Source organism: Callorhinus ursinus, unplaced genomic scaffold, assembly GCF_003265705.2.
Source record: "Callorhinus ursinus isolate GAN/ISIS: 27379988/994484 unplaced genomic scaffold, GSC_fseal_2.0 scaffold35, whole genome shotgun sequence".
NCBI classification, from domain to species: Eukaryota; Metazoa; Chordata; class Mammalia; order Carnivora; family Otariidae; genus Callorhinus; species Callorhinus ursinus.
The window spans coordinates 2,994,243-3,020,596 of NW_027397097.1; the positions used below are offsets into that span (position 1 = coordinate 2,994,243).

The following is a 26,354-nucleotide window of genomic DNA, read 5'->3' on the forward strand; positions in this document are numbered from 1 at the left end:
GAGCTTTATTACTTCCACGAGCTTTATTACTTCCACGAGCTTTATTACTTCCACGAGCTTTATTACTTCCACATTTTCTTCCAATGTATGGGCTTCTCTAAGCCTCTCGGGTTTACCTACTTTCTTCTCAGATTTTCCCACTTCCTTAGAAGACATTTTCACTTAATGAGAGGAAGATGGTGACAATTATGTATCAAATAAGTTTAAGGGACATGGGAGAACAGCTGAGTTAGGACTGCAGTGGAGAGCCTGCTTCTCTCTCTCCTCTCCACTCATGTGCTCTCTCTCTCGCTATCTCTGTCTCTCTCTCAAATAAATAAAAATCTTTAAAAAAAATAAGATGCTTATTTGTGTGTTTTGCTCATTTTTCCATTAGGTTGTTCGGCTTTTTCTTAATGATATGTAGGCGTTATTTGTATATGCTGAATAGTAACCCTTTGTTATACATGTTGCAATTATCTTCTGTCAGCTGTGGTCTGTCTTTTCACTAGTGTGTGTGTGTGTGTGTGTGTGTGTGTGTGTGTGTGTGTGCGCGCGCGCATGCGCGCGCATGTGTGTGTATGTGTACGTCTGGATTAAACGGAACTTTAAAAATTTTATCAGACTTGAGTTCACCAATTTTTTCCTACATGATTTTTTCTTTCTTGTTGTTTTTCTTTAAGAAACCCTTCCTTAATTCTCGCCCACAGCAAGAATTCAGCAAATGTTCATTGAATACAAGCTGCAAAGGGAGCCGGAAAGGGGGGGGGGCTGGCTTCTGAGGGCTACAGGTGTTGGGGGAGGTGACCGGGGCTGATGTGTCACAGAGATGAGGCTATGATGGAGAGTACAATAGAGAAAAGGACGCTTTGGTCATCGAGGGACATCAAAGATGTCCAAGGAGCAATGGGTCTGGGATGCAGTAGATAGGCTGGGCTGGAGGTGGGGACTGAGTGTCCAGGGCACAGGGGTAATTTAGGGAGCCCTCCCCCAGGGAGAATGTGCAGAAAGAGCAGAGAAGAGGGTGGGACAGAGTCCTGGGAGGATCCGGGAAGCAGGAGGAGAACGAGGTGGGGTATTGTGGGGGCCATCCTGGGAGTTCTTGACTGTGTCCATGGAGTGACACTCCTTCAGAGACACAGAGGTTCCTAGGTCCTTGGAGGGCCTGTACTGGAGTGCTGTAGGGGCAGAGACTAAATGGGAAAGGACTGCAGAGGTGGTAACTCATTGGCAGTGAAGGGAAGAGAGAGGGTAACACCTGGAGAGCGTGGCCCCAAAGCAGGGCTGGGGGAGATGCTGGAGCACATTCAGACTGGCAGGAAAGGAGACCAGGAGAGAGAAGGCTGCCTGAGGGTGTGGGGGACCCAGCTGCAAAAACAGAAGAACAGTTCTGGGCTCTGGCTGGGGCTTTCACTGCAGATGAAAGAAGAGCCACTTCTTGGGTGGGGGGATGCTGAGCTGAGAAGTTGGGGGCAGAAAAGTTAAGTGAGCTCCCAGAAAGCCTGGCCTCAGTTCTAATGTCTGCCTGACACAAGAAAGGGCCAGTGAACATTTGTGAGTGAATTTTCTTGGTGAGTCAGGTAGAGGGTGGGTTTAGCAGCTAGGATGGGGGTATCAGTGAGTTAGGGTTTGTGGAAAGGGGGGATTTGCAAGAGCCACTGTGAAGGCAAAGGAGAGAGCTTCCCTAGGTGAGGGTTTCTAGGGGCCCAAGTCCCTTGAATCACAGGTAAACACCTTCTCCCTGCAAAGGGATGAACCAGACAAGGCTTTGCCTCAAGATCTGTCCAGTCAGAGAGAGCCCCTGACACTAAACACCCTTGGGTCTATCCTCAGAGCTCCATCCCCCACTCCCTCCTGAGCCAGCCACCATCACCTCTTTCCAGACCATGGAAAGCTGGGCGATAGCCTATGGAAAGCCAACTATAGCCAGCCTCCTCGCTGGGCTCCTGCTGCCACCTGGCCCCTCCCACCCATTCCTCCTTCTCCATCCAGCAGCTGGAGAAATCTATGAAAGTGAAATTGGATTATGTCACTCCACTTCTCTAAACACTTCAGTGACTCCCACGGCCCTTCAGACAAAGGCCAAATTCCCGACCATTGCCACAAGGCCTGTCTGGGATGGTCACTGCTGCTCTTGCAACCCATCTCACACCATGCCTCCCAGCTTGTGGGGCACCCCCAACTCTGGCTGCGCTTCATTTCCTGGAACTAGAGAAGCCTTTTCGTGCCTTGAGCCCTCTGTGCAGTTTCTCTGCCAGGGATTCTCTTCCCCTCACTGTCACCTGGCTGATGCCAACCACTCACTTTGGTCTCAGCTTAAATGGTACTTCCTCTGCGAAGTCTTCCCAAATCTCTTGATTTAAACTGGATGCCTCCCCTGGCCCCCATTCTAATCTCTCATACAGCCCTTCACTTTTCCTTTAACACTCATTACAATGTGTAATTATGTATGAATTTGTATGACTAATGTCTGTGTTCCCCACTGGCTTATAAACTCCATGAGGCCAGCACTATCCGGACTGTCTTTGTGCATTTCCGGTGCCTACCACAGAACCTGACACATAGTAGGTACTCAACTGTTGAATAAAAGCTGCAGTGGTCACCAAGCTGGCTTGTCTGAGGGCTATAGGTCAGGGAGGTTTCAGGGATGAGGGAAGTGGAGGCCACAGTCCAGTAGGAGATAAAAGAAGAGAGGGACAGGGAGTGACAGGAGGAATGTTGACACTGATAAGCACCACCTCTGTGCCAAGTGCTGTCCTGTTACACTATCCTGACACCATCCCCAGCATCACTCCGACTCCCATCTTTAGTGTGATGGCCCACCAGCTGGGTGACCTAGAGTAAGATAATCTCCCTAAACCTCAATTTCTTAATCTGTAAAATGGATCTGTAACACCAGGTTCCTGGGATTGTTATGAGGATCAGGGAGCTGTCTATGGTGTGGAAAGTGCCACCAACACAGCCTGTAGGGGTACTTGGGCTCTAGAGCCAGGCTGCCTGGGCTCAAAATCTCAGGTCTGCCACTTACCAGCTGTGTGACCTTGGGCAAGTCACTTCATCTGTCTGTGCTTGAGTTTCTCCACCTGTAAAATGGGGTTAAGAAGGTCCCTGGAACTACTATGGTGATTAAATGAGGTAATGTATTAAAATACATAACACGGTGCCTGACACATAATAGGTACTCAAGATATAACACTTATTATTCCTCCCTCTCCACCACCAGCTCAGAACTGTAGAATGGCAGAGCCCAAAAGACCTGAGGAATCACCACTTCCCACTGTCTCCGGTACAAAGAGGGAAACTGAGGCCAGGGAAGGGCAGGAGTGCTGGAACCTGGACTAGAGTCCAGGGGTCCTGATTCGCAGCCCAGAGCGCCGCCCCCGACGCCAGTGGCCTCTTCCAGACTCTTATCAGCACCCTCTGGTCCCCCAAGGGGCGGGCGATCCAGCCGGGTCCAGCCTGGACAGGACTCCAACTTGGGTGCGCTCCGCCCCGCCCCGCCCCGCCCCCGTTCGGGCGCTCGCGCGCGGGCTGTGAGGCACGCGGGCGGCGGGAGACGCTGGGCTGGGAGTTAGGGCCGCCTCCGACGCGGCCCCTCGGTTTGCGGGTTCGCCTTCTATCGCCAGAGCGGGAGGAGTGCGGGCTCGCCCGTCAGCGCCGGAGCGAGCAGCGTTCCCCTCCCGGAGCCGGCTGGCGCTGCGTGGCCCAGGTAAGGGCTGTGCGGGGCGGGGGATCTAGGGGCAGGAGGTGCCGGGGCGCGCGGGTCCAGCGTATGCCTGCCCGCTACAGGCTCGCAGCCCTGCCCAGGTGGGGTTCCCAGGGGTGAGTGTGTGTGTGTGTGTGTGTGTGTGTGTGTGTGTGTGTGTGTGTGTGATGTTGCCAGTGTATAAGATATCAGTATGGAGTATGGGCAATGTGTGTGTGCAGAGTGACCGGTGGATTGTGGGGTGTGTCCACACGCAAGAAGTGTGTGTAGTACCAATCTACAGCTCTGGGTGACTGTGCCAGAGTCACCCAGGGGTACCGTGTGTGCCCATGGCGTGTGCACACTGTGTGGCAGGAGCCACAGCACGATGGTGCATACATGTGTGTTGTGCCTGTTTTGAGATGTGTATATTCTGTGGTGGCACATCCGTGGCCCTGTGTGGTGTGCTGAGCCGGGTAATGGAAGGTGAGAAGCGTTTGTGTAGCGGTTACCACCAACAGAACATTTTCCATGACCCCGGGGTGGTTCTTACTGAAGGCTTAGGAGCACGCCTAAAGGCTTACGAGAATGAAAGTTCACCCCGGATCTGGCTGGAGGAAGTGCAAACAGTCTGGTGCTCACACTCACACACACACACACACACAGGTTCTTTGAAGTCTCATTTTTTAATCTTCAGAATTCATGTGGATTTTGCATTCCTCTCTAATATTTCTGCATTTGCTTTAATACAAAAATACTGTTCTGATGAAGTTATCATCCAGTGAGTTGACTCAAGGCTTGGCAGGGTTTATCCTGTGGTGGGAGCCGTCTGGCACCTGTAGAGTCGGAATCCCCTGCCTGCCTTCCAAACTGGGATGGCAGGACTTAACACATCCTGGGGGAGTGCGGCAGTGTGGTTGGTATGTGGTTGTGCTGTGTGGGCATGTGTGCAGCACGGGTGCACTGTGGGAAGCTGGAGTTGTGTGCGGCGGCGTGTACAGGATGTGAGGGAAGGGGTCACGGTGGTGTGGGGGTGTATGCTGTGTGAGGGGACTGTTGTGGGGTCTGTGGGTTATTTCTACTTCAGCAGCAGGGGAGCTGAACTTCTGGAGAGGCGCTCGGACTATCAATGAGATTCTCACTTTTTCCCCACTGGCTGGACAGGTAAAGGGTGCTGAACCCTCAGGGACTACAGGGAAGGGGGTTCCCATAGCAGGCTACCACCTGGGACTGTTGAGGTGGTTGTGTTATCCCAGCTCTGGCACTCTCTACATGTAGGACCTTGGTCAAAACCTCTCTGCTCCTTAGTTTCTTCCTTCATAAAATGGAGACATTAATATATTTGCCTCTTAGGGTCATTGTAAGGATATAAAATGCTGGCACAATCTCCAGCACATAAAATCCCTTAACTGTTGGTGATAAAACTAACTGCTGGTGATAAAACTATGATGGGTATGATGGAGCCCCTACATGGGCGGGAGGGGGGTGTCCCTGCCTGCCCCAGGAATCCCGATTCCCTCAGGAACAATTTCTCATGAGCTGGGCAGTCGGGAATCTGAGAGCCTTCCATTGAAGTATGTCTAGGGAATCCATGCCTGTCCCTGGTCTCCATCACTCTTGTACTCTCAGTGACTCTGTGCTCCTGGGAAGATGCAGTCTGAAAGGGGAGAATGCCAAGTTTCTGGCAAGGCCGAGATGGAGTGTGGGAGGGAGCCTGGGGTAAAGTGCAGGGGTAGCCATGGGTCTCCAACGGAAGACTCTCTGTCCTGATAAACACTAGAGGAACAGCAAAATGTTGGCGTTTGTGTGTGTGTGTGTTTGGGGACTGGCAGGGACAAGGGTGCCCTTTGCCTGGAATGAGGAAGGTCAAGAAGGGCAAGATCAAGGATGTTTGGTCCCTGGCCCAAGGCAGGGAGGAGGTGAGGTCAGAGTTAGAGCAGGTGGGCCTAAATCCAGGCTGAGGTGACCCAGGAGACCCCTCAAGCTGGGCTTTGTTTGAGGGAAGGGGAATGTTTGCATTGGTGAAGCAAGAGCCCTTGTTCCTGATGACTTCACTGGGGCAGTTTAGAGAAGGTGCCCAGAGGCCTCAGAGGAGGAGGGGACATAAAAGGCAGTATTGGGAGCTGTGGAAACATATTTAGGGAGGGCACCTAAATATATCCCCTGTGGTGGCGGGGTGCTGTGATGGGCTGGTGGTGAGGCTCGGGACAGAGCAGAGGCAGACCAGTGTCCCCACTGTCCCCAAGCAGAGAGTGCTTTGGCCGCAGAGACCACGGTGTGCTGCTCCAGGAGGTGTGGAGGACAGAAGCTTGCTGGGTAGCAGGAGACCTGGCCCAGCCCTGACTGGCTGGGTGACAAGGCCAGCTCTCTCGTCTCAGCTGCTGGACTTCCTTTAATCCACAATTCCCACTATAATTGTTCGTGATTCTACAGCCCTAGCCCCAAGAATCTATAATCTTAACTCACACATTCTTCAAGTCTATAATCTAAACTCTAACTTTCTGTGCTCCTGCTGTACCATTCCCTGATTCCAACTTAAGTGTTCAAGGATTCTGACCCTGGCTCTGGCAGCCTGAGACACTTTAAAGCTTATAAACCACCAGAGAAAATATGCTAGTGGTCACTTCTGCAGAATTGTTTGAGAAGCCCCAGGAAAGGTCCCTCCACAGCCAGCCACAGCCACTGGAGCTCCTCCTCTGGGGTATGGGAAGGTCCCTGGTAAAATGGCCACATGCTCCCTGGGATGGGTGACAGGGAACCCAGAGGCCCTTCCTCAACAGGGCAGTGGAGGTACTTGAACTCATGGCTTTCAGGGGAAGGGGTGGCCTGGGAGAGGGAGTGGTTTGGATCCGGAGTTGTCATCGTTTCCCTCGGGATGAGGGAACTGTGGGATCACTGGGTTCCTGGAGGGGACACAGGATGAAGGGAGAAAAAAAGAAATGGGGCTGAGGAGACCCCGACGGTAAACCTCACTATGTCTGAGACTCTCTAAGTACCTTAGGTTATAGAAAAGACTCCTGTGGTGTTCACAAGAACGGCACCGTTAATGCACAGCCGTGTTTGAAGTCAGCGTGGGCTGGGGAGCGGAGGGCGGACGGCCAGGCCCTGCGTCAACAGTGTGACTTTGACAAGTCACTTTCCCTCTCCAGAACTCAGTTTGCTCCTCTGGCAAACTGGCACGCAGGACTAAAACTCCCTGACCTCTCTCGCCTACCCCTGAGGATCGCAACACTGTGTGGGATACCTGGACCAGACTATAAACATTAGTCGAATAGGGTGAGGAGAGAAGGAAGAAATGAATGATCAGGCGAAGAGTTATGAAAATACAGCACAAGGCACCATGACTGCGATCTGCGATCTCTCTTCTCCCCCTCCCTGCTCAGCCTCCGTCTCAGCGCATGTGTGAGAAATCGGTCTCAGAACTAAAAGAACAGCGGGGGAGGGGGCTTGTCCTCTGGAAGAACCCAGGATTGGCTGAGAGTTTATGAGATTCGGGGTGTGGGGGGAACTCCCTGCGTGTCACCTCTTGCCCTGCAACGTTTCCACCCAGCCCTGCCCTGAGCCCCGACAGCAGGCCTGCTGATGCACAGTGCTCTCCACGAATATCTCACATGACCACCCCTCAGCCCCCCATCTGATGACTGAAGGAAGGAGCTGTAGCTTCGGGGGCAGTGGTTCTGGAGGCTGGGGTCGTGAGCAGGAGCCTCCCAGAGGTTGGGGGAAGGGCAGATGCCAGAGTGCTGAGCCCGCAGGCTGTGTGGAGTGGGGTGAGGATGGGAGTGGCATTAGCATGAATGAAGAGGGGACACGTAGCACACATGTACCCATGCCTGCTGTGTGAGGTACTGTGCCCAGTCCTTATCTGTGTGCTCTCGGTCCTCCAGCCACCCTAACAGGAGTAAAGGGTTTGGGTACATTCTGGGCTTCTTCCTCCATTTGGTGATCAAGGCACATTGAACCAGCCTCCCAAATATCTCTCCAATGGTCCCCTTGTCTCCATCCCTGTGACTTTGGCTCAGCTCAGGAATCCTCACAGCGTCCTCGCTGCCAGTCCCATTCTTCCCTCCCTTTTCATTTTGGCTGCCAGGAAGCTCAGTCACCATCTTAGTCTAGATTTCTCTACCATTTTTTTCTGCCCTGCCTCTAACAGGATCATGTGGCCTATGTGGCTATTGTCTGCACTGCCTCCAGCCCTTTAAGGACAGAGTTTTAAATTCTAAAGTAAATCATGAGTAAAATCTGATATTTCCTAGATTCTTAGGAGGAGGTCCACTGGCTCCTTGAGTTTTTCACTTTTTTTTATTGCCTATCTCACCACACTGACTCTTACCCAGACATGGAGACACATGTGCTAAATGGGGCAGTGTATTGGTCCAAAACATTGTGTTCAGATCCTGGCTCTGCTACCACTAGCTCTGTGAAACTTGGGCAAGTTGCCTAACTGCTCGGTCCCTCATTTCCCTATCTGTAATATGGGGATAGTAATAGTACGTAACTTATAGGGCTGTATGAGGGTTGAATGAGATGTTATAAGCACTGTGTGTTTGCCCATAATAGTTGTTACCCGAATGGGCCTTTGCCATCCTGGAAAGGCCTGCAGGGAGAAGGACTGGATCTGTATGGAATGTTCTATATCAGTGTTTCTCAAATTTCAAGTTATGCCTGGATCCCTTGGGGATCTGATTCAGTAGGTCAAGGTAGGGCCTCAGGGTGCATTTCTAACACGCTCTCAGATGATGCCAATGCTCCTGAGCAAAGTTCACACTTCAGTCTGTGCTGTGAAGACTTAGATCGGGCTGTGGCTGGAATCCATGGAGGAGAACCAGAGCATGGTAGAGGAGCCTGGGACTGGTACCCCACCCACACCATCCTGGAAGCTCCAAGGAAGCTGGACTCCGAGCTGAGTCTGAGACAAGGACTGAGATGCTCTTCTTCACCACTAAGTCACTGACACTCAGAAGAGCTCGATAAATATAGATTGAATGAGTGAATGAATCACGAATTTGGTGAAGCGAGGGCTCCAGGGGGTAGCTGGGCTCTCTCTGCCCAGGAATGGCCCTGTCCCTTCCACAACTCCTCTTTCTCACATTCTGCTCTTTAAGGTCCCAAATCCAAAGTGATTAATTAGTCCAAGGCCTCACCTTGAGCTGGTAACACACAGGGCTGGGCAGATGGAGGACTACACTCCTGAAAGGACCTTTGTCTGCTTTCTCTGAGCATTCTGGGCAGGGCTTATGCGGGATGGCTGGAGAGGATGGGCCAGAGAAACCATCTTGTGTCCCTGGGAACCCCTCAGCCTCTCTGGGAGGAAGCCAAAGAAGGGCCTGGGCATCCAAGGACTCAGCTCTTCCCCCTCCACCTCTTTCCTGGTTCTGAAAGGTCTTTGTATGAAACGGGCTGTGGAACCGAGCAGTAGCCCTGCATATGCTGGGCTGCGTGTGAGTGCACATTTATGCAGCTGCATGTGTGCAGGATTCGGGGTGGTGTGCCCCAGAGTGTGCCAGGTGCCTGGGCATATGCGTGTGTGTGGACCTGTGTGTGTTTTATGGAGCTGTGTTGGGGTCCGGGTGTGCTAGGTGTGCACCAGTGACAGACCGCACCCGCAAGCACGTGCTCCTTCCTCCTCTGCCGGTTCCCTGTGGCCCCTCTGTCCTGTCCTATGATGGGTAACAGCAGACCCCCAACGCGGGACAGAATGAGGTGCCCAGGTTGCAGAGAAGGAAAGCTGAGGTGCAGCAAGAGGGACTAGCCTCCCCCATCTGAGGAGACCACCAGGCATGCTGCCAGCAAGCCTCAAGTAGGGTCCAGTCCCTTGGTGATCCCAGAGGGACCAGGTCTACCCCCTTAGCCTGAGGCCAGGTGGTCTCCTGTTTCAGACAGAGAACTGAGGGCTGTGTTTCCCTCCTGGCTCCGGGGAGCTGCAACGCGCCAGTGAGCAGTAGCCTTGGGTGGCTGGGATGGGCAGGACACTGTTCCTGCTGGCCAGGGGCTCATCCCAGGCCTTCTCAGTGGTCCACTCATGTGGGCAGAGTTTTATCGGACAGCTGGAGAAACCCAGGTTCAGAAAGTGGGGAGACTTCCCCAGTGGAGTAGCCGGAGCTGCCCTGTGAGCCCAGCCCAGGGTGAGGAAGGGGGGCCCTGAGACCCAGCTGGGAGTGGTTGCCTAGGAGGAGGGGACCCTGGAGGCAGGGTCCTAAGGTCAGCCTGGCCAGTTCGTGGCCAGCAACCATCCAGCTAGGACATGGGGGTGGAAAATGTAAAGTGCTTGGCTATTGTACAGAGACTGATGGAGGGCAGAAGGGTGACTGTGGAGGAGTCGGCGCCCACATGCAGCAGAGGGTCTGAGGACCCCAGGAGGTGGGGCTTTGGCCTTGGGCACACGCCCACCGTGAGGAGCTTCCACCCACGACCGAGCTGGGAGGGCCTGAGCCTGAGCTAATCCTCTAAGCCTTCCTCTTCCTCTTGCATAACTGCTTTTGTTCCTGGGGAAAATCGAGAGCCTGCAGTGACCAGGAACCCCACAAATCTCCTGTGGTATCTGGGCCTGCCTGGCATTGTGGCAAAGATTGCCAAGCTTGGGAGAACAAGGCTTGTGAACTAGGGGTTCACAGGAGTGAGCACCTGTGTGCATCACACACAGAGACACAGACACAGGCCGACATGCGTGTGAACAAACATACACACTCCAGGGCCACTCACATGGACACACACGTGTGCCATAGACACACAGGTGCAATTCTAACATGTGTGCCCCCGTGAATACCTGTACAGTTTCTGGGTCAAACCCTCACATGGCTGACACCCCTCCCTCGCAGACTGCATGTGCCCGACATCCATCTAGTTACGTCCTCTCCCACCCCCAGGGGCCTGAGGTAGAGGATGGGTGATCCTTATAACTACCTCAAACTTACACCTCTTCTCCCAGAATTGGCTTTCCCAGCCCTGCTGGCCTTGTCCCTTTCTATGTCTCCTTCCTCATCTTCTGACCACAAGGACAGAGGAGAGGCTTTTCCTGTCAGCTGTTGGCCCGCTGGTTGGGAGCAGAGGTGGTTTTATCTTTTTTTTGAATTTACACTTAGATCCCATCAAGCATCAGGGGACTGCTCGGGGGCTACCCCAGGGTCCCACAAGCATGAGGAGGCTGTTTTTCAGACAAGCAGGGATGTTAAGGATAGAATATCCCCTGTCACATAAGTAGCACCTAGAAGTTTACAAACTGCCCTCTTGCCAGTGTTCTTGCTCATTCTTTATGACAGCCCTGAGATACAGGTGTCTGCATGTCTTCCGTTGGACAGATTAAGAAACCGAGGCCCACAAAGAGATGGGACCTGCCTGAAGTCACACAGCAGGATGAGGCAGAGTTAACCAAAACACTAGTGTCCCTGAGCTTGAGCTGGGGAGAAGTGGTCTCAGCCTCCCAGGGCTTAGAGAACGAGATTTTGGCCTGTCTACCCTGGGAGGATGGGGCAGGCTGTGACTACCAGCCGGGCCCAATGGCGGAGCACCTTACAGTCCTGTAACCAGGAGTTGGCTGAGGGCATAGACAGCCCGCATAGGCCAGCACTCTGCCGTGAGGCTCAGCCCTGAGTCCACCCTTGCGGACATGCCGGAGGAGAAGGCGGGAGAGGGAACAAGGACACCTTCGGCTTGTTGTGTGATCCAGGCCGGCTCCTACCTGTCTCTGGGCCTCGTGCTCTCTCAGCAATGGGATCCTGGAGTTGACTGGAGAATTTGGAGCCTTCAGAAGGCTTCTCCGAGGCCATGAGTGGAAGGCAGGCTCGGGATGCTCCATGCCAGAGCCCTGGTGGGCCTGAGCTAAGGCCTGTGCCCTGGAACCCTGGCCCGCTTCTGAGATCCCCTGAGGCAGGGCCTGGCACAGAATGCGGACTCGGGGCTTGGGGTCTCCTCTGGGCTGGGCAGGGGGTGGTGTAAGAAGAGGATCCAGCAGCTCCAGATGGTGCCTGTCCAGCTTGGCTGAGATTGCAACCTCCTGGCGCGCTGCCCCTTACCCTTCCTTACGTTCCTCCGTAGTTCCTCTACCTGACCTGCTCTGTATTTATTAAACTCATTAGCTAAAATATACTAGTCTCCCTGGTAGAATGTCAGTGATACAAGGGCACAGGCTTTGTTCTGTGTTCTCAAGTGCCTTGGACATTACCTGCACAGAATAGGTGCCCGATAAGTACTTGTAAAAACAAAACAAACAAACAAAAAACAAACAAAAAGAGGAGGACAGATCTTCTGGCAGGGGAGGGGCTGTCCCAGGCCACCACTGGCCCCGAGGCAGAGCCACCCTGTCTGCCCTCTCGTCAAGCCCGAGCTTAAAGGTGGATTCGAGCCGTTGAAGAGGGTGGTGGCCCAGGCTCCGCTGTTTCCCCCCAGATCACCCTCAATCTGAGGAGCCATCCTCGGCCCTTAGGGGGGTCGGTGGTATCTGGCAGAGCTGTTAACCTCAGGGTCTCAGCCTCTCTTAATGGATCTTCCAGGCACTGTGAAGAAAACCAGATCAGTTGTTCCCGGTGGCAGCAAGAAACAGGGCCAGGACTCTCTCCAGACCTTTCTGAGAAAGGCCAGGAAACGGCTGAGGGGCAGGGTGGAGAGGAGGGGGAGAAAAATGGTTACTGACGAGTGCCTCCATGTGCCAAGTCCCGGTCCTGAAATGCCATCTCAGACTCTTGTCCCGACAGCACTCTGCAGGGAAGCACACCCGGACGATGAAGGGACCGCTCACAACTGGGTAGTGGCTGAATGAGCTGCAATGTTCTTGAGAAGAGCCCTGCCTCTTGCCAGCTTTGTGCTGCGGCAAGTTACTTCCCCTGCTTGATTTCTTGGTTTCTTGCTACCTCCGGGGACTTCTGTGAAACATGCACGTGACAGTTTGTGGCACAGGAACTGGCTAGCTCTAGGGGTTGCTCTGGGAGTCAGAATTTGCTCCAACACTTCATGGACCAACGTGGAGCTCACTAACTCCTGGGTGAGTGTTCTGGATCAGTGCCCTGAGTGTGCCTGAGCCCCAACCTCCTCTCCAAGCTTCACACGCAGTCCCCCTTGCAGCCACTGTGGCTCATCACAGGCTGGAGTGGGGGTGGGAGAAGTGTTGGGGGTCCTCCTCTCTCCCGTGTCCTGGTTGTGCCTGGAGCCTCAGGCTGCACAGGACAGAGGAGGTGAACACTCGGGGACTGGGTGGGGCCTCTGTGGAGGGTGGAAGAGCGGAAACAGAATTGGGAGCCGTGTTGGTCTGGGTTTGAGTCTCGAGTGGCACGGGACACATTCCCTCTCTAGGCCTCAATTCTCACTCTATAAAATGGGGATAACAATGACACCCCCTGAGTATTTGAAAACTGGTAGGTATTGTATGCTAGTGAGGGTCCGCCAGGGAGGAGGCTGGGCTCTGCCCTCAGAGCCCTCTGGGAGCCTATGGTGGGAGAGGCTAAGAAGAGTGAGGTGACCGGACGGGAGTCCACAGAGAAGTCCCTTGGGAAACTCTTGCCTCTGCCATCCCAGCTAAATCGCAAGACAGCCTAGAGCTGACCCCACGTGACTGGTGGGAAAGTGAGTTCTTGAGTCCAAGTGTGACTTGCTGAAGGAGAGTGAAGTGGGGTGAATGAAGAAATCTGTGGAAGGAAGCTGCGTTAAAACTTTCCTGGGGTTTCTGGTGCCGTTCATCTCCTGCTAACACCTCCGGGGTCAGGGGTTGGGGGGTGGGAACGGAGGCAGCACGGCCGTGAGATGGGCCCTGGATGTGTCTGGGATTCACATATCTTGTCTGCTCCGGAAAGGGCCCCAAGCCAATTCAGGGACAACCTCTCCGCCCCTCTGTATCAAATGAGATGATAAGCGAGAAGGCTCTTTGCAAACTGTAAAGTGCTGTGCCTCTGAGGGTGCATGTGCATGTGCCTGTGTGGGCAAGCCCTTGGGTGTGTAAGCACAAGTGAGAATGTGCAGCTTGTGAGTGTGTGCATGCATGCGCAATGTGTGTACATGGCTGTGTTCCTCTGGCCTGGCGGGGTGGGGTAACTGCACGCTGCCCGAGGCTCCCTGTTTGGTTAGGGTTTTTCTCCTTTACCCTTCTTACGATCTTGTGTGTGTGTGTGTTTCCTCACTGTTTCTTAGTTTACCAGAAAGGGAGCCGGCCATGGTCCAGGAACCTAGCAATTGTCTCTGAGCCTGCTGACTCTTCTTGCCTCCCGCCCGCCCTCGCCTCGTCCCGTGGCTGTCCCCGGAGGCCCCGCTGCCTGGTGCTCCCAGCAGGGCCTGGTCTGCGGGGCTGGCGCCTTGCCTGGCTCCTCTGTGTGGCTCACCTGCCACCCACTCTCCCTTCCGAGACCCTGTGCTCACTGCTGTCACATCGTTATCCTGTTGGCTCTAGACACCGTCCAGCCCCCTCCAGAGGTGCTCTTACGGTTCCCGTCTTACAAGTAGGAAGTGAAGCCTTAGTGAGGGGAAGTGACTTTCCCAGAGTCACCCAGCCAACTAGTGGCATTTCGGGAGTTTTAACCCCGACTCAACTCTGGAGACTTTATTCTTTTTTTTTTTTTTAAGTTTTTATTTATTTATTTGACAGAGAGAGACAGAGAGAGAGAGGGAACACAAGCAGGAGGAGTGGGAGAGGGAGAAGCAGGCTTCCCGTGGAGCAGGGAGCCCGATGCGGGGCTCGATCCCAGGACCCCGGGATCATGACCTGAGCTGAAGGCAGCCACTTAATGACTGAGCCACCCAGGCGCCCCAGGAGACTTTATTCTTAACTGTTGAGACTCACTTAGGGGGCATGCGCTGGCTGGTTGGCTGGATGAATAAGTGAAGGAAAGAACAAATGAATGAATCACTCGGTCAGTATGGAGCTGAAAGAGCAGGTGAAGTGAGGTTAGCAATGGCTGCCATTTATTGAGCACCTACTATGTGCCGAGTGCTCCAAAGCACTTGGATTGAGCTGACGAATGCAGCCAAGCTTCTTGTTATCCCAGTTTTGCAGTTGAGGAGGCTGTGGTTCAGAGAAGTTAAGAGTGTGGGACCTGGGATTCGAGTTTGTCCTCCCCGGAGGAGGGATGAGTTGGCAGAGTCTGGCGACTGGCGCTTGCTGTAGCAGAGGCCAAGACAAGACTCTCAGGAAGCTGTGTCTTCAGGGTTCTCCCCAGTGACACTCCACCCCACCCCTGTGGTCCTGGGCCCATTTCCCCATTTCTCTCTGAAATGGATTTCTATTTCAGTCTGGGGTGGGTACTGCTGGCCCAGCTCAAACTCTTCCTCTCTGACTGTTGGCATGCCTGGGGAAGGCCAGAGCCCCAGCCTGGGCAAATGGAGTTATCCTCCTGTTCCCCCTGCCCTAGGGCTGGCTTTGTCACTAACAACTCCCATGGGAGGGCAGGCCCGTGCAAGATGCAGCTATGGGTCTGTGGAGATGGCCTAGGCTAGGTCTGTGGCATCTGTGCCCAACCCTGTGCTGGACGCCTGGGACCCAGGAGTGAGTAGATACAACTTTCCACTTAGCCAACTTGGGAAGAGTGCTGAGGCCTGGGTGGCTTAAGTCTGTAGTAGTGGGGACAGAAGCCTGGCATCCTGACTCCCAGTGCAGCACTTGTCTGGGGGGCCTGGGACAGAGCGAGGGCTGTTCTGTGGCCCCAGGGGTGAGCTGACCTGTGGTGTCTAGGAGACAGATCTCAGCTCAAAGGCATGACATTGTCTCTGGCCAGCCAGGGGGTTGAGAACTAGCCATTCAGGTCAGCAAAGTTTCCTGAGCACCTCCTATTAAGGGACAGAGGTGGGGGGAACACTCTGAATGAAGAAAAGAAATCAGATGTTGAAATCTGAGCTGGGTTTTTGAATCTAGGCACTAGCATTTGCTGTCTGTGTGATCTCAGACAAGTTATCTAGCTTCTTGAAATTTCAGTTTCTCCACCTGCAAAATGGGATGATAGAGCATACCTGACCAATTCACAGAGTGGTAAATAAGATCAGGCACATAGCATTACTGTAGGTTCTTTGGAAGTTTTAATTCACTTCCTTCCTCACCGTGGAGAGCCCTTCATCTGAGGGAGGAGGTAGTCCTTTAGGCAGCAGCTAGTCTGATGGTTGAAGCGAGAGACAAAACTTATAAGATGTTAGGATGAACCCTACAGATTCGCCGACTTTGACATCACGGGGCACAGTTTCATTTCTCATGTCACAAAGGGGGAACAGAGACTTGGAGAGACTGATGTGTGAGGCAGCCTGAAATACCTCTGTTGTAAAAAGTTGCTAGAATAAAGCAGATACTAGGTTAAAATCCAACAGCCCCCATCCTGGGTTTCCTGACCAAACTGGAAACCTTCCTGTCAGAGTCCCAGGCTTAGTGAGATTCACTGAGGACTTACTTTGTACCAGTCCTACGTCACAGCTGTATCATAGACATATCTTTACAGTAACAACAACAACCATGAAAGTCAAATACTGCAACCTGTTTAATAAGTGGGGAACCTGAGGCTCAGAGTGTTGTATAACTCATTCAAGGTCATACAGCTAATAGAAGCAGAGGGAGAGTCCTGGGAAAGTCTAGTCCAGAGACCCATGACTCTCCTACTCCATGGGGTACTCGTTCCATAAAAGATGTCAGGCCTCAGATCAGAAATACATAAAATAAAATGGTAAAATGTGAATGACAACAAAAAAAGGAGTAATCAGGAAAATATAAATCGAAATCACAATATAATACCACCTTACACCCATTTGGGTGGCTATAATGGAAAAGACAGTAGCAAGCGTGCGGGAGGATGTAGGGAAATTCGAACCCTCATACATTGCTGCTGGGAACGTGAAAAGGTACAGCCACTTTGGAAAACAGTTTGGCAATTTCTCAAAAACTTAAATGTAGAGTTATTATAGGATCCAGCAATTCCTCTCTTGGGTATATACCCAAGAAAATTGGAAACACGTATCCATGCAAAAACTTATGTACAAATGCTCATAGCTGTGTTATCCATAATAGCCAAAAAGCGGAAACAACCCAAATGTTCATCAACTGATGAATGGGTAAACAAAACATGGTATATCCCTCTGACGGAATATTATTCACCTGTAAAAATGAAATTCTGATCCATGCTACAACATGTATGAATCTTGAAGACATTATGCTAAATGAAATAAGCCAGAAACAAAATGGCACGTATATGATTCCCTTTACATGAAGTCTCCAGAATCGGCAAATCCGTAAACACCGAAAGTAGGTAAGTAATTTCCATAGGATGGAGGGAGATAGAAATGAGAAGTGCTAACAGGTACAGGGTTTCTTTTGTGCTAAGGAAAACAGTCTGAAATTAGATAGTGGGGATGGTTGCACAATCTTGTGAATATACTAAAAGCCACTGAATTGTACATTTTGAAAGTGTAAATTTTATGGTAGGTGAATTACATATTGATTTTTCAGAAAGCAGAAGCAGGAACATACAAGTGACAGAAGTTTGAGGCTAATGTGGACGCTAAGGCAGAAGCACAGGGAGATTTGACTGTGAGCTTCCTGGCAGCTGGAACAAAAAGGGAAATGCAGCCTCCCTGAGGAGGAAAGTGCCAGCTTCGTAGGAGAACCAGCTCTCCCAGGGCTTCACTCTAGAGCAAGATCCCTCCAAGGCTGAGTCGGCTGACTATCATAATAAATTGTTAAAAACACAAATTCCCTCCATCTCCCATCTGAGATTCTGATGCAAGTAGCTTCGAGAACTGTGAAGGGCCTGTGATGTTACCACACATCCAAGCTGACAGGTTAGCCTACTGCATTTTAACGGATGCTGGCAGAAGACCTGACTCCTGGTTGCAGATGGAGAACTTTGTTCCTCAGCAACAGAAGCAGGGAGAATGTCAGGATTAGCACTGACTCGTCAAGCCCCAGTTCCCACAAGGGCAATAGAACACAAGGCCAAGTAACACCTGCACACATGGAGGGTTGCATTCAGGGAAAGGAGCAACTGAAATCTTTCACCATGGGCAGTCAGCCTGCCTGACCTTTGCCCCAGAGGAAGGCATCACCAAATGTGTAGGGTTTTTCCCTCTTGACGCCAGCCAGTTCTGACACCAGCTCTGAGGGGGTAGCACAGACCTCATAGGTGAAGGGTTCAGTCCCACAGGACAAGACTGCCACCCCTCCATTCAGATGCCAATCACAAGTCCTGGACTTCTCATGCTCCTGACCGACTGGCTGTAACTCAGGAGTTCCTACAACCCCCTTCTCAGGTTTGATAATTTGCTAGAACGGCTCACAGAACTCAAGAAAGCACTTTATTGGACTATTGGACTACCAGATTATTATTATTATTATTTTAAGATTTTATTTAGAGAGAGAGAGAGAGAGAGCACAAGCAGGGGGAGGGGCAGAGGGAGAGGAAGAAGCAGACTCCCCGCTGAGCAGGGACCCTGATGTGGGGCTCAATCCCAAGACCCTAGGATCATGACCAGAGCCGAAGGCAGACACTTAACCGACTGAGACACCCAGGCTCAGATTGTTATGAAGCATACAACTTAGGAACAGCCAAATGGAAGAGATTCATAGGGTAAGGTATGAGGGAAGGGGCACAATCTTCCCAGCACTCTGATGTGTTCAGCAACCTCGAAGCTCTCCAAACCCTGCCAGTTTGGGTTTTTTATGGAGGCACCATTACGTAGGCATGATTGCTTAAATCACTGGTCATTGGCAACTGACCGAATCTCCAGCCCTTTTCCTTTCCCAGGAGATTAGGGAGCAGGGCTGAAAGTTCTACGTTTCTAATCAAGGTTTGTTCTTTCTGGCAACCAGCCCCCATCCTGAAATCATTCAGGGGCCTGCCAAGAGTCAACTCGATAGAACAAAAGATGCTCCTATTTTTCAGGAAATTCCAAGGAATTTAGGAGCTCTGTGTCAGGAATCAGGGACAAAGACCAAAAAATAAAAAAAATAAAAATAAAAATATATATATATATTTATTCTAGAGAGAGCATGCATGAGCAGGGGTAGGGACAGAGGCAGAGGGAGAGAGAGAAATCTCAAGCAGACTCCCCACTGAGCATGGAGCCTGATGCAAGGCTTGATCTCACGACCAACCCTGAGATTATGACCTGAGCTGAAACCAAGAGTTGGCTGTTTAATCAACTGAGCCACCCAGGTGCCCCCCAAAAATATATTTCTTACACTACACATATAAGTTACTGTTTTAACCCTTTTTGAATGCACAGTTCAATGGCATTAAGTACATTGTTGTGTAATCAAAATCGCCGTCCATCTCCAGAACTTTTTTGTCATCCCAAATTGAAACACTGTACCCACTAAATAATAACTCCCCATTTCTCTCTCCCCCAGCCCCAGGTAACTAGTATTCTTCTTTCCATCTCTATGAATTTGACTGTTTTAGGTACCTCATATAGACGGAATCATATAGTGTTTGTCCTTTGTATCTGGTTCAGTTCACTTAGCATAATGTTTTCAAGGTTCATCAATACTATAACATATGTCAGAATTTCCTTCCTTTTTAAGACTGAATAGTGTTCTGTTGTATGTATAGACCACTGTTTGTTTATCCATTCCACTGCTGATGGACATTTAGGTTGTTTCTGCCTTTTGGCTACTGTGGATAATGCTGCTGTGAACGTTCGTGTATACATATCTGTTTGAGTCTGTTTAAAAATAAGTTTCAATTATTTTTATCTAGAGGTGAAACTGCTGGATCCTATGGCTGTTCTACGGGTTGTTTTGTTTTGTTTTTTTTTAAAGATTTTATTTATTTGAGAGAGAGAGAATGAGAGACAGAGAGCACGAGAGGGAAGAGGGTCAGAGGGAGAAGCAGACTCCCCGCCGAGCAGGGAGCCTGATGTGGGACTCGATCCCGGGACTCCAGGATCATGACCTGAGCCGAAGGCAGTCGCTTAACCAGCTGAGCCACCCAGGCGCCCCTACGGGTCGTTTTTTGTTTGTTTTTGAGGAACTGCCATACTGTTTCTCACAGCAGTACTTGCTATTTCCTCGCTTTTTGAAAGTAGCCACCCTAATAATGAGTGTGAGGTGGTATCTCATTATGGTTTTGACTTGAATCTCCCTAATGATGAGTGATGTTCAGCCTCTTTTCCCGTGCTTATGGGCCGTCTGTGTGTCTTCCTAGGAGAAATGTCTATTCAAGTCTTCTGCCATTTTTTGAATTGGGTTATTTGGGTTTTTTGTTGTTGAGTTGTGGGAGTTCTTTGTGTAGTTTGGATATTCATCTTTTTTTCAGATGCATGATTGGCAAATCTCTCCCATTCTGTGAGTTGCCTTTTCACTCTGTTGGTAATGTCCTTTGATGTACAAAAGTTTTATAGTTTGATGAAATCCAATTTATCTGTTTTTTTCTTTTGTTGCCTGTACTTTTGGTGTCCTCTTGGTCGGGGCTGCTTTGATCGCAAGTGACCAATGTAACTGGTTTAGGCAAGAAAGGTATTATACGTTAATGTACAGGAAAAGTTGAAGGTAGATCTAGATCAGGCGTGGCTAAATCTAGCAGTTACAATGATACCACCACCCCTCTTTTTGTATTCTTTCTCCTGACTTTCTACTTGCTTCCTACATTCCCCTGCAAGTTCTTTCTAGAAGCACCAGGCTTCCATGGGCCTCACAACTAATAATCCTAGAGGAAAGGGGAGAGAAACTTTCATACTGGTTCCACCAAAATTGCTGGAGCAAACTTTGATTGGTTTCCCCTAAACCAATCACCGGTAAGGGGTCTGTATGGATGCCCTGACTGCTCAGCTCTGGGTCAGGTACCCGCTTCGAATGGACAAGATTACCATGCAGTGGGGGAGGGAGCTCCCCATAGCAAGAGATGCTTGACAGGGGAACATTCCTCCCCAGAAGAGGTCTGGGAAAGGGCATCCCTCACCTCAGACTTCCCATGGGGAGCCCTGGGAGAAGTAGAAGGAATCCTTTTAGTTGCTCCCTGAAGACTTCCTTCCCTGGAGGGAGCCCCGTGACTCGTGGGAGGGTGAGCCCCAGGCAAGCTGGGTCCCAGGCAAGCTGGGCAGAAATCCAGGGGCTGGATTTCCCTGGCACCTGAGAACCTCCCTACTCCAGCCCTAATGTATTGTAGGAGCTTAGAATGTGTGCCTCTGGAGCCAGCCTGCCCGGGCTCCTAGCCCAGTAGCCTATTCTTTCTACTTGTGTTATCTTGGGTAAGTCAGCTAACGGCCCCACTTGAGGGATTAAATGGAGAATAAACCAGTCTTCTCTCCCAGGGCCATTATGAGGATTGAGTGGAGTATGGTACATCTGGCACACAATAAGCGTTCAATAACTGTATCATTAGTAGTATTCGTTTCACCTCTTCTCCAGCCACACTTGCTGGTCCACGGGCAGCTCCTGCCATGTGCAGCACCCTTCAACATGCCCCATCTAGCCTTAGCCCTTGCGGTTCCCTCTGCCAAAAATGCTGTTGCCTCCATGTACACTTGGCCATTTCGTTGCTGCCTCTTCCACGGAGCCTTCCCTGCCTGCAGAACCATCCCTTCCCCCTGCCTGGGCTCCTGCAGGAGTCTGGAGCATGGATGCCTGCCTCAGATTATGGGTCTTCAGGTTCCTCATCTACACTGAGCGCCTGAGGGCAGGACATGGATCTCCTCTGTCATTGAGCTCACAGCAGGAGTCGGCCAGTGGCATATGTGAAGAGAGGGTGATCCAGGGGCGGCAGAAAGAGTACTGAGTGAGGAGCAAAGGTCCCAGGAACTGAAAGTAGCTCTGGGCCCTGCATCTTGTGTGTGGGGGACAGGGGTGAGTGCTAAGAACAAAGATGTCAGCAGGGCCTTGATTTGCCTTTATCCCCAGGCCCTGGGGAACCATAACCTGCTAAACCTAAACCCTGCTTAGGCGGGGGCGTGATGAAGTCAGATTTTTGCTGAGCAAAGATCCCTCTGGCTGCAAAAGGAAGATGGACCTCCTGGGGAGATGGATGACAGAGCATTGGGTGGATGTGGTCTAGGCTGAGGCAGGGACCACCGGTTGAGATAAGGGGACAGTATGACAGATGTGAGGCTTGGTGATTGATTTCAAGTGGGAAGTGGCAGTGGGCATGCCCTGCCCCCACTGGCCTCTGGGTGAGGCTGGAGGCTGGCGAGCACCTGGCGCTAACCACTTTAAACAGTCAGTAACCATATCCCCCATGCTCCCCCCAGCCTATCCCCGTCCCTGGGTGGGGTCCAAGTCAAGCAGAAGCCCAGACACTGAGGAGGCTTGGTCACAGTAAGCTCCAGGGAGCAGAGCCAGGCCTCTTCACCCACCCAACCCTGGGAAAGCTGGTGGGGCTGAGGACAAGGGCACGGCCTGGCTGAGCTGTGCAGATGAGATCATCCGACTCCCTTGGGCAGGGTGGGACCTGGCCCAGAGAAGGCACCAGCCCGGGCCCACAGTTCCCTGGAGCAGATACCACATGGTTTCTTCCTGTTTGGTCCTCCTCAGCTGCGCCTTGCCGAAACACAGGCTGGTGGGGAAGGGGGGTGCCCCCCAGGGAACAGTGCTGCGCACAAGGGCCGGGCCAGGGCCAGAGGCTTGTGCTGTAGGGGCTCCACCCCTCACCAGCTGAGTCTCCTCAAGAATCATGAATCCAGATGCCCACTGGCAGGGCCGGGACTAGGACCCAGGTATTCCATCTCCCACACCTGACACCCACCTCAAGGCCCAGAAAGCCGTGTTTATCAAAGGAGCCGAATGCCTCTCTTCTCTGGGCCTCAATCTCCTCAGCTGCAGAATGGGTGTGAAGTGGAAGAGAGAGCTCAGGAAGCTCTAAGGGCTCCCCTCCCCAGGTGGAGAGGAGAGGGCCTACATGGGCCTGCCAGTTGGAGCGAGCTATCCTCTGGACTCTTCATCTACCCAGGAGAGGAGAGTCAGATTGGAACAGCAGCCTTGAGAACAGGGTACAGGGGCAGAAGCCCACCCCTCCATGGTCTCACCTGAGGGCTGTAGGCTATCCTCTTGTCTGCTCTGGGCCGTGGATTCCTGGCTGTGACCTGAGGACTGGACCAGGGCTTCTCTGAGAACCTGCCCTCCTTCCAATCTGTCTTTTTAGCACTCTGGCTGTCAGGGCTTGTGAAGGGGTATATAGAAGAGGGCCGTGAGCCTGGCATTCAAGGCCCCTGATTTGGCCCTACTATGCCAGCCCTGGAGCCAGGACCCCACTTGGTGCCCTACTGTCTCTGACCTGGACTCTCACCATATCCAATCCCACCCTCCATCCAGCAGCGTAAGAGACCTCCTGATCTCAAATTTGATCACACCTCTAGCCTGCTTTACACACCGTCGAGGGCTTCTTGGTTGGCACCCACAATACAGAGGCCAAATTTGTAGCCTGGCATTCGAGGCCTGTGGGGACCTGGCTCAGATGATCTCTCAGCCTCACCGCCTGCAAACACAAACGCTTGCAGTTACCCTGTGCCCTCATATCTCCAGCAGGCCTCTCTGCCAGAAACACCTCCCCTTTCCTGTCCACATTTGTCTTTTCCACCAGCTGGGGCTCCTCAAGGACAGGGATCAGAGCCCAGTGAAGTCTCTAAGCATTGTAAGGCTTCCTGCAAATACATGTCAAAAGAGTGAATGAATGAATGAATGAATGGGTAAATAAAGGTGATAAGGGAGGCCATTTCTCAGCTGGGCTGTGATGAAATTACGAGTGGTAATAGAAGCCTCATGGAGTGAATACCTACTTGCTCCAGATACAGGCTAGGTATTCCAGATCCATTACTTCATTCGAGCCCCCAATAGTGCCGTGAGGTGGGTATGATTATCTCTATTTTATACTGAAGGACCTGAGGCTCAGAGAGGTAAAACCACTGCTCATGAGCTGTGGAGCCAGGACAGGATCCAGGCCTGAGAGGTGCCAAGCTCTGTAGAGGGAACAGCGATGTGTGGCAGAGGGGTGCAGGTGCCAGGAATGGGCAGTTGGATCTAACTGACCTTGGGTGGGGGATAGAATGAGGGGGTGTATGGGACCACATGGAAGAAACCCCATTAACGGGGTTTGAAGAACTCTGGGTTTTCCAGGGAGCTCTGAGCAGCGACCTGTTCTGGAATGAATCCTCATATTTCCTATGACTGGGGGGTAACTTGGGGGAACTTTTGCCCCCCCCTCACCTGTTCCATGATCAACAGCCCCTACTATTTTGTGATGTTTTCTCAAGCCCATGTCATGGGCAATATCACGGTGTCTGTCCCCTCATCTAGCCCCTTCAGAATCCCCAGCTGCCTCCTAAACGGACGTTCAGGAGGTGCCACTGCACAGCCTGAGCCTCACTCCAAATTCCCAGAAGAGTCCAGGCCCATTCCTGGAAGTCACAGCGACAGATCCCCTCCCCCAGCCTTGTATCATCCTCAGGGGTGGGGGGATGTCAAACCCAAGTGACCTCACAGTGGCCTGTTTTTTCCCATGTCAAGATCACCTCTGAGATTTTCTCGGGATGGAGCTCAGATTGTCACTGGTTCCCAGGGTCCCATCTCGCCAGCCTCACCTAGAAAGACAGGGTGCCCACCCCTCTTCCCTGGGCTGGCCCAAAGGCTCCCTGTGTGAGGTGCCCTGGGCAGATTGTAGAGGTGTGAGAAATGAGGGCGGAGAGGGAGGATGGCAGGCAGAAGACTCGAGGACAAGCTGGACTGTGGAGGAAGAAGCGCAGCTGGGGGCAGGAGAGGATGGGGTGTGCTGTGGGCTGAGGGGAAGGATTGCGCAGAGCGCAGGGTCAGCACTGCAGGAGGCTGCCTGGGGCCTAGGAGGAATGAGAGACCCGGAGCAGACTCAGTTTTATTTAGGTGGCCAGGAAGTTGAAGGAGGCCCTTCTGAAATGGCACTCTTTGCTCTGAAGGAGGAATTGAAGGCTGTTGGGGTTGAGGGTAGGGCTGACAAGAAAAATGGGGCAAAGGCTCTTGGAAGAGATGGGAGAGGGACTGTTCCAGGACAGTCAGAAATTTGGGGACTCGGCCAAGTGGGGTGGTGACCCAGTCGGTGGGGCCTCAGGGCTCTCTGCTGAGTCACATCCTCCAGGCACAACTCCACAGTGCAGGACCAAGCAGCATGTTGGTGCTGGGAATGAGGGGTCCACACGGACTGGCTGTGTTCGCAGGAACCCCAGGTCCTGAGGTAGAGCTCCAGGCTGCCAAGGGAAAGGAGAGCGGCCAGGAAGATGCTGGCCCAGGGTGCTGGAGGCCTCCACATCAGAGGCCCCGGTGCAGAGGGGGGGATGGTGTAGAGGTTGGGAGACTCTGGGGCAGCAGGATGGAACAGGGCCAGTGTCAGGGGAGGGGTGCCAGGGAAGACCTCAGACAGGGCAGGAGGGAGAAGCAGGCAGCCCAGGGCCCCCAGGCCATGTCCTGTTCACCCTTCTCAGCTGGGACTATTCACAGCCTGAATCTCTCACATACACAGCCAGAGAGAGGAGACCCATGGTGGCTTTGAAGTCTCTATCAGCCCCTGATACAGCCAGTAAACCTACTGTAAGTATAAGCCGTAGTTTGCGATACACGCATAATATCACACCTAGTGCCCCTTGCCCCCAGTCACATTTCTGCCCCTAAGTCCTCTCTGTGTAGACATTCTTGAGTCACGCCCAGAAATTCATTCATCCATCCATCCATCCCACAAATATTTATTGAGTATCTTCTCTGTGCCAGGTACCATCCTAAGCACTGGCCATATAGCAGTGAATAAAACAAAAAACTCTGCCCTGGTGGAGTTTACGTTCTGGTGGGAGGAAACAGACAGTAAGCAAACAAATGAACAGAATTGTATGTTAAAATACGATAAATGCTATGGAGAAAAATATAGTGGAGAAGGGGAGGAGGAAGTGCGCATGTCTAAGGTGGGAAGTTGCCATTTTAGCTAGTGTGTTGGGGGAAGGCCTCATGGAGAACATACCGTTTGAGGGGCACCTGAAGGAGGTGACGTCTGCCCAGTGGTCCTCATACCCACAACACACGCAGCAACACACTCTGCGGCAGGAACTGCCTGTGTCACCTCTGATCCCTTGAGCCAGGAGGTTGCCCTGCCTTTGACTCCCTCCTCCCAAGTCATCCGTCAGATGCCTACACAGCATGGCTCCTCCCACACCAGATTGGCCACAAATGGGACCCCAGTCCTACATGCCTGATGTTTGAGGGTGAGGATTTGGGGTTTGGTGGAAGGCACTCTGGCCGATTGGAAGACCACCAACTGATTGGTGGCCTTGGGAAGATACTAAGCTTTGGGGGATTGCTCAGGTTTATCCTCTCAAAATGGCAAGAAGGAGACCATGCCCCCTTTAGAAGCCCCAAGCAAAGGGTTTTGTCTTCAGATCTGGAAATGGTCCTGGCTTCCTGGCCTCATGTCTGGTTTATGAGCTCTACCACGAGGTTTCCTGGGCCTGGACAAGAGCACTGGATTTGGCCTGTTGGAATGAAGACCAGCTGATGAATAGTCGTGGGACACTCTCTGCAGGGTGTCCTGGGACTTGGGGGCAGCCGAGCTCTGTAACCCCAGAAGCAGGCCGGACTGGGGAGGGGAAACATGGCTAGGGGCAGAGATCAGACTTTGTGTGATGAAGCACATCTCCCAGAGAGCTTTCTCATGGTGGCATGTAGCGGCCTGGGAGAGATGGAGTGAGTTCCCTGTCATGGGAAGTATGCAGATAGAGGCCAGACAAGTCCTGTCAAAGAGGCTTCAGGGAGCCTCCTTCTCGAAGGGCTGGGGAGAGCTCTGGGTCAAATTCTCTTAAG

The 26,354-nt window shown here is 52.2% G+C and overlaps 1 protein-coding gene across 4 annotated transcripts in view; it reads left to right on the forward strand.

Moving 5' to 3' along the window:
• Positions 1–3,536: 3,536 nt before the first annotated feature.
• The window catches only part of P2RY6 (pyrimidinergic receptor P2Y6), a 40,717-nt gene continuing 17,899 nt past the window's right edge, over positions 3,537–26,354 (forward strand). For 2 of the 4 annotated variants that reach the window (XM_073879666.1, XM_073879667.1), the window contains exon 1: positions 3,537–3,688. The gene's annotated coding sequence lies outside the window, so the exon portion shown is untranslated. Of the gene's footprint in view, positions 3,689–12,282; positions 12,639–26,354 lie in introns of those variants that run through there. The other 2 variants (XM_025894333.2, XM_025894331.2) reach the window with 2 other exon arrangements.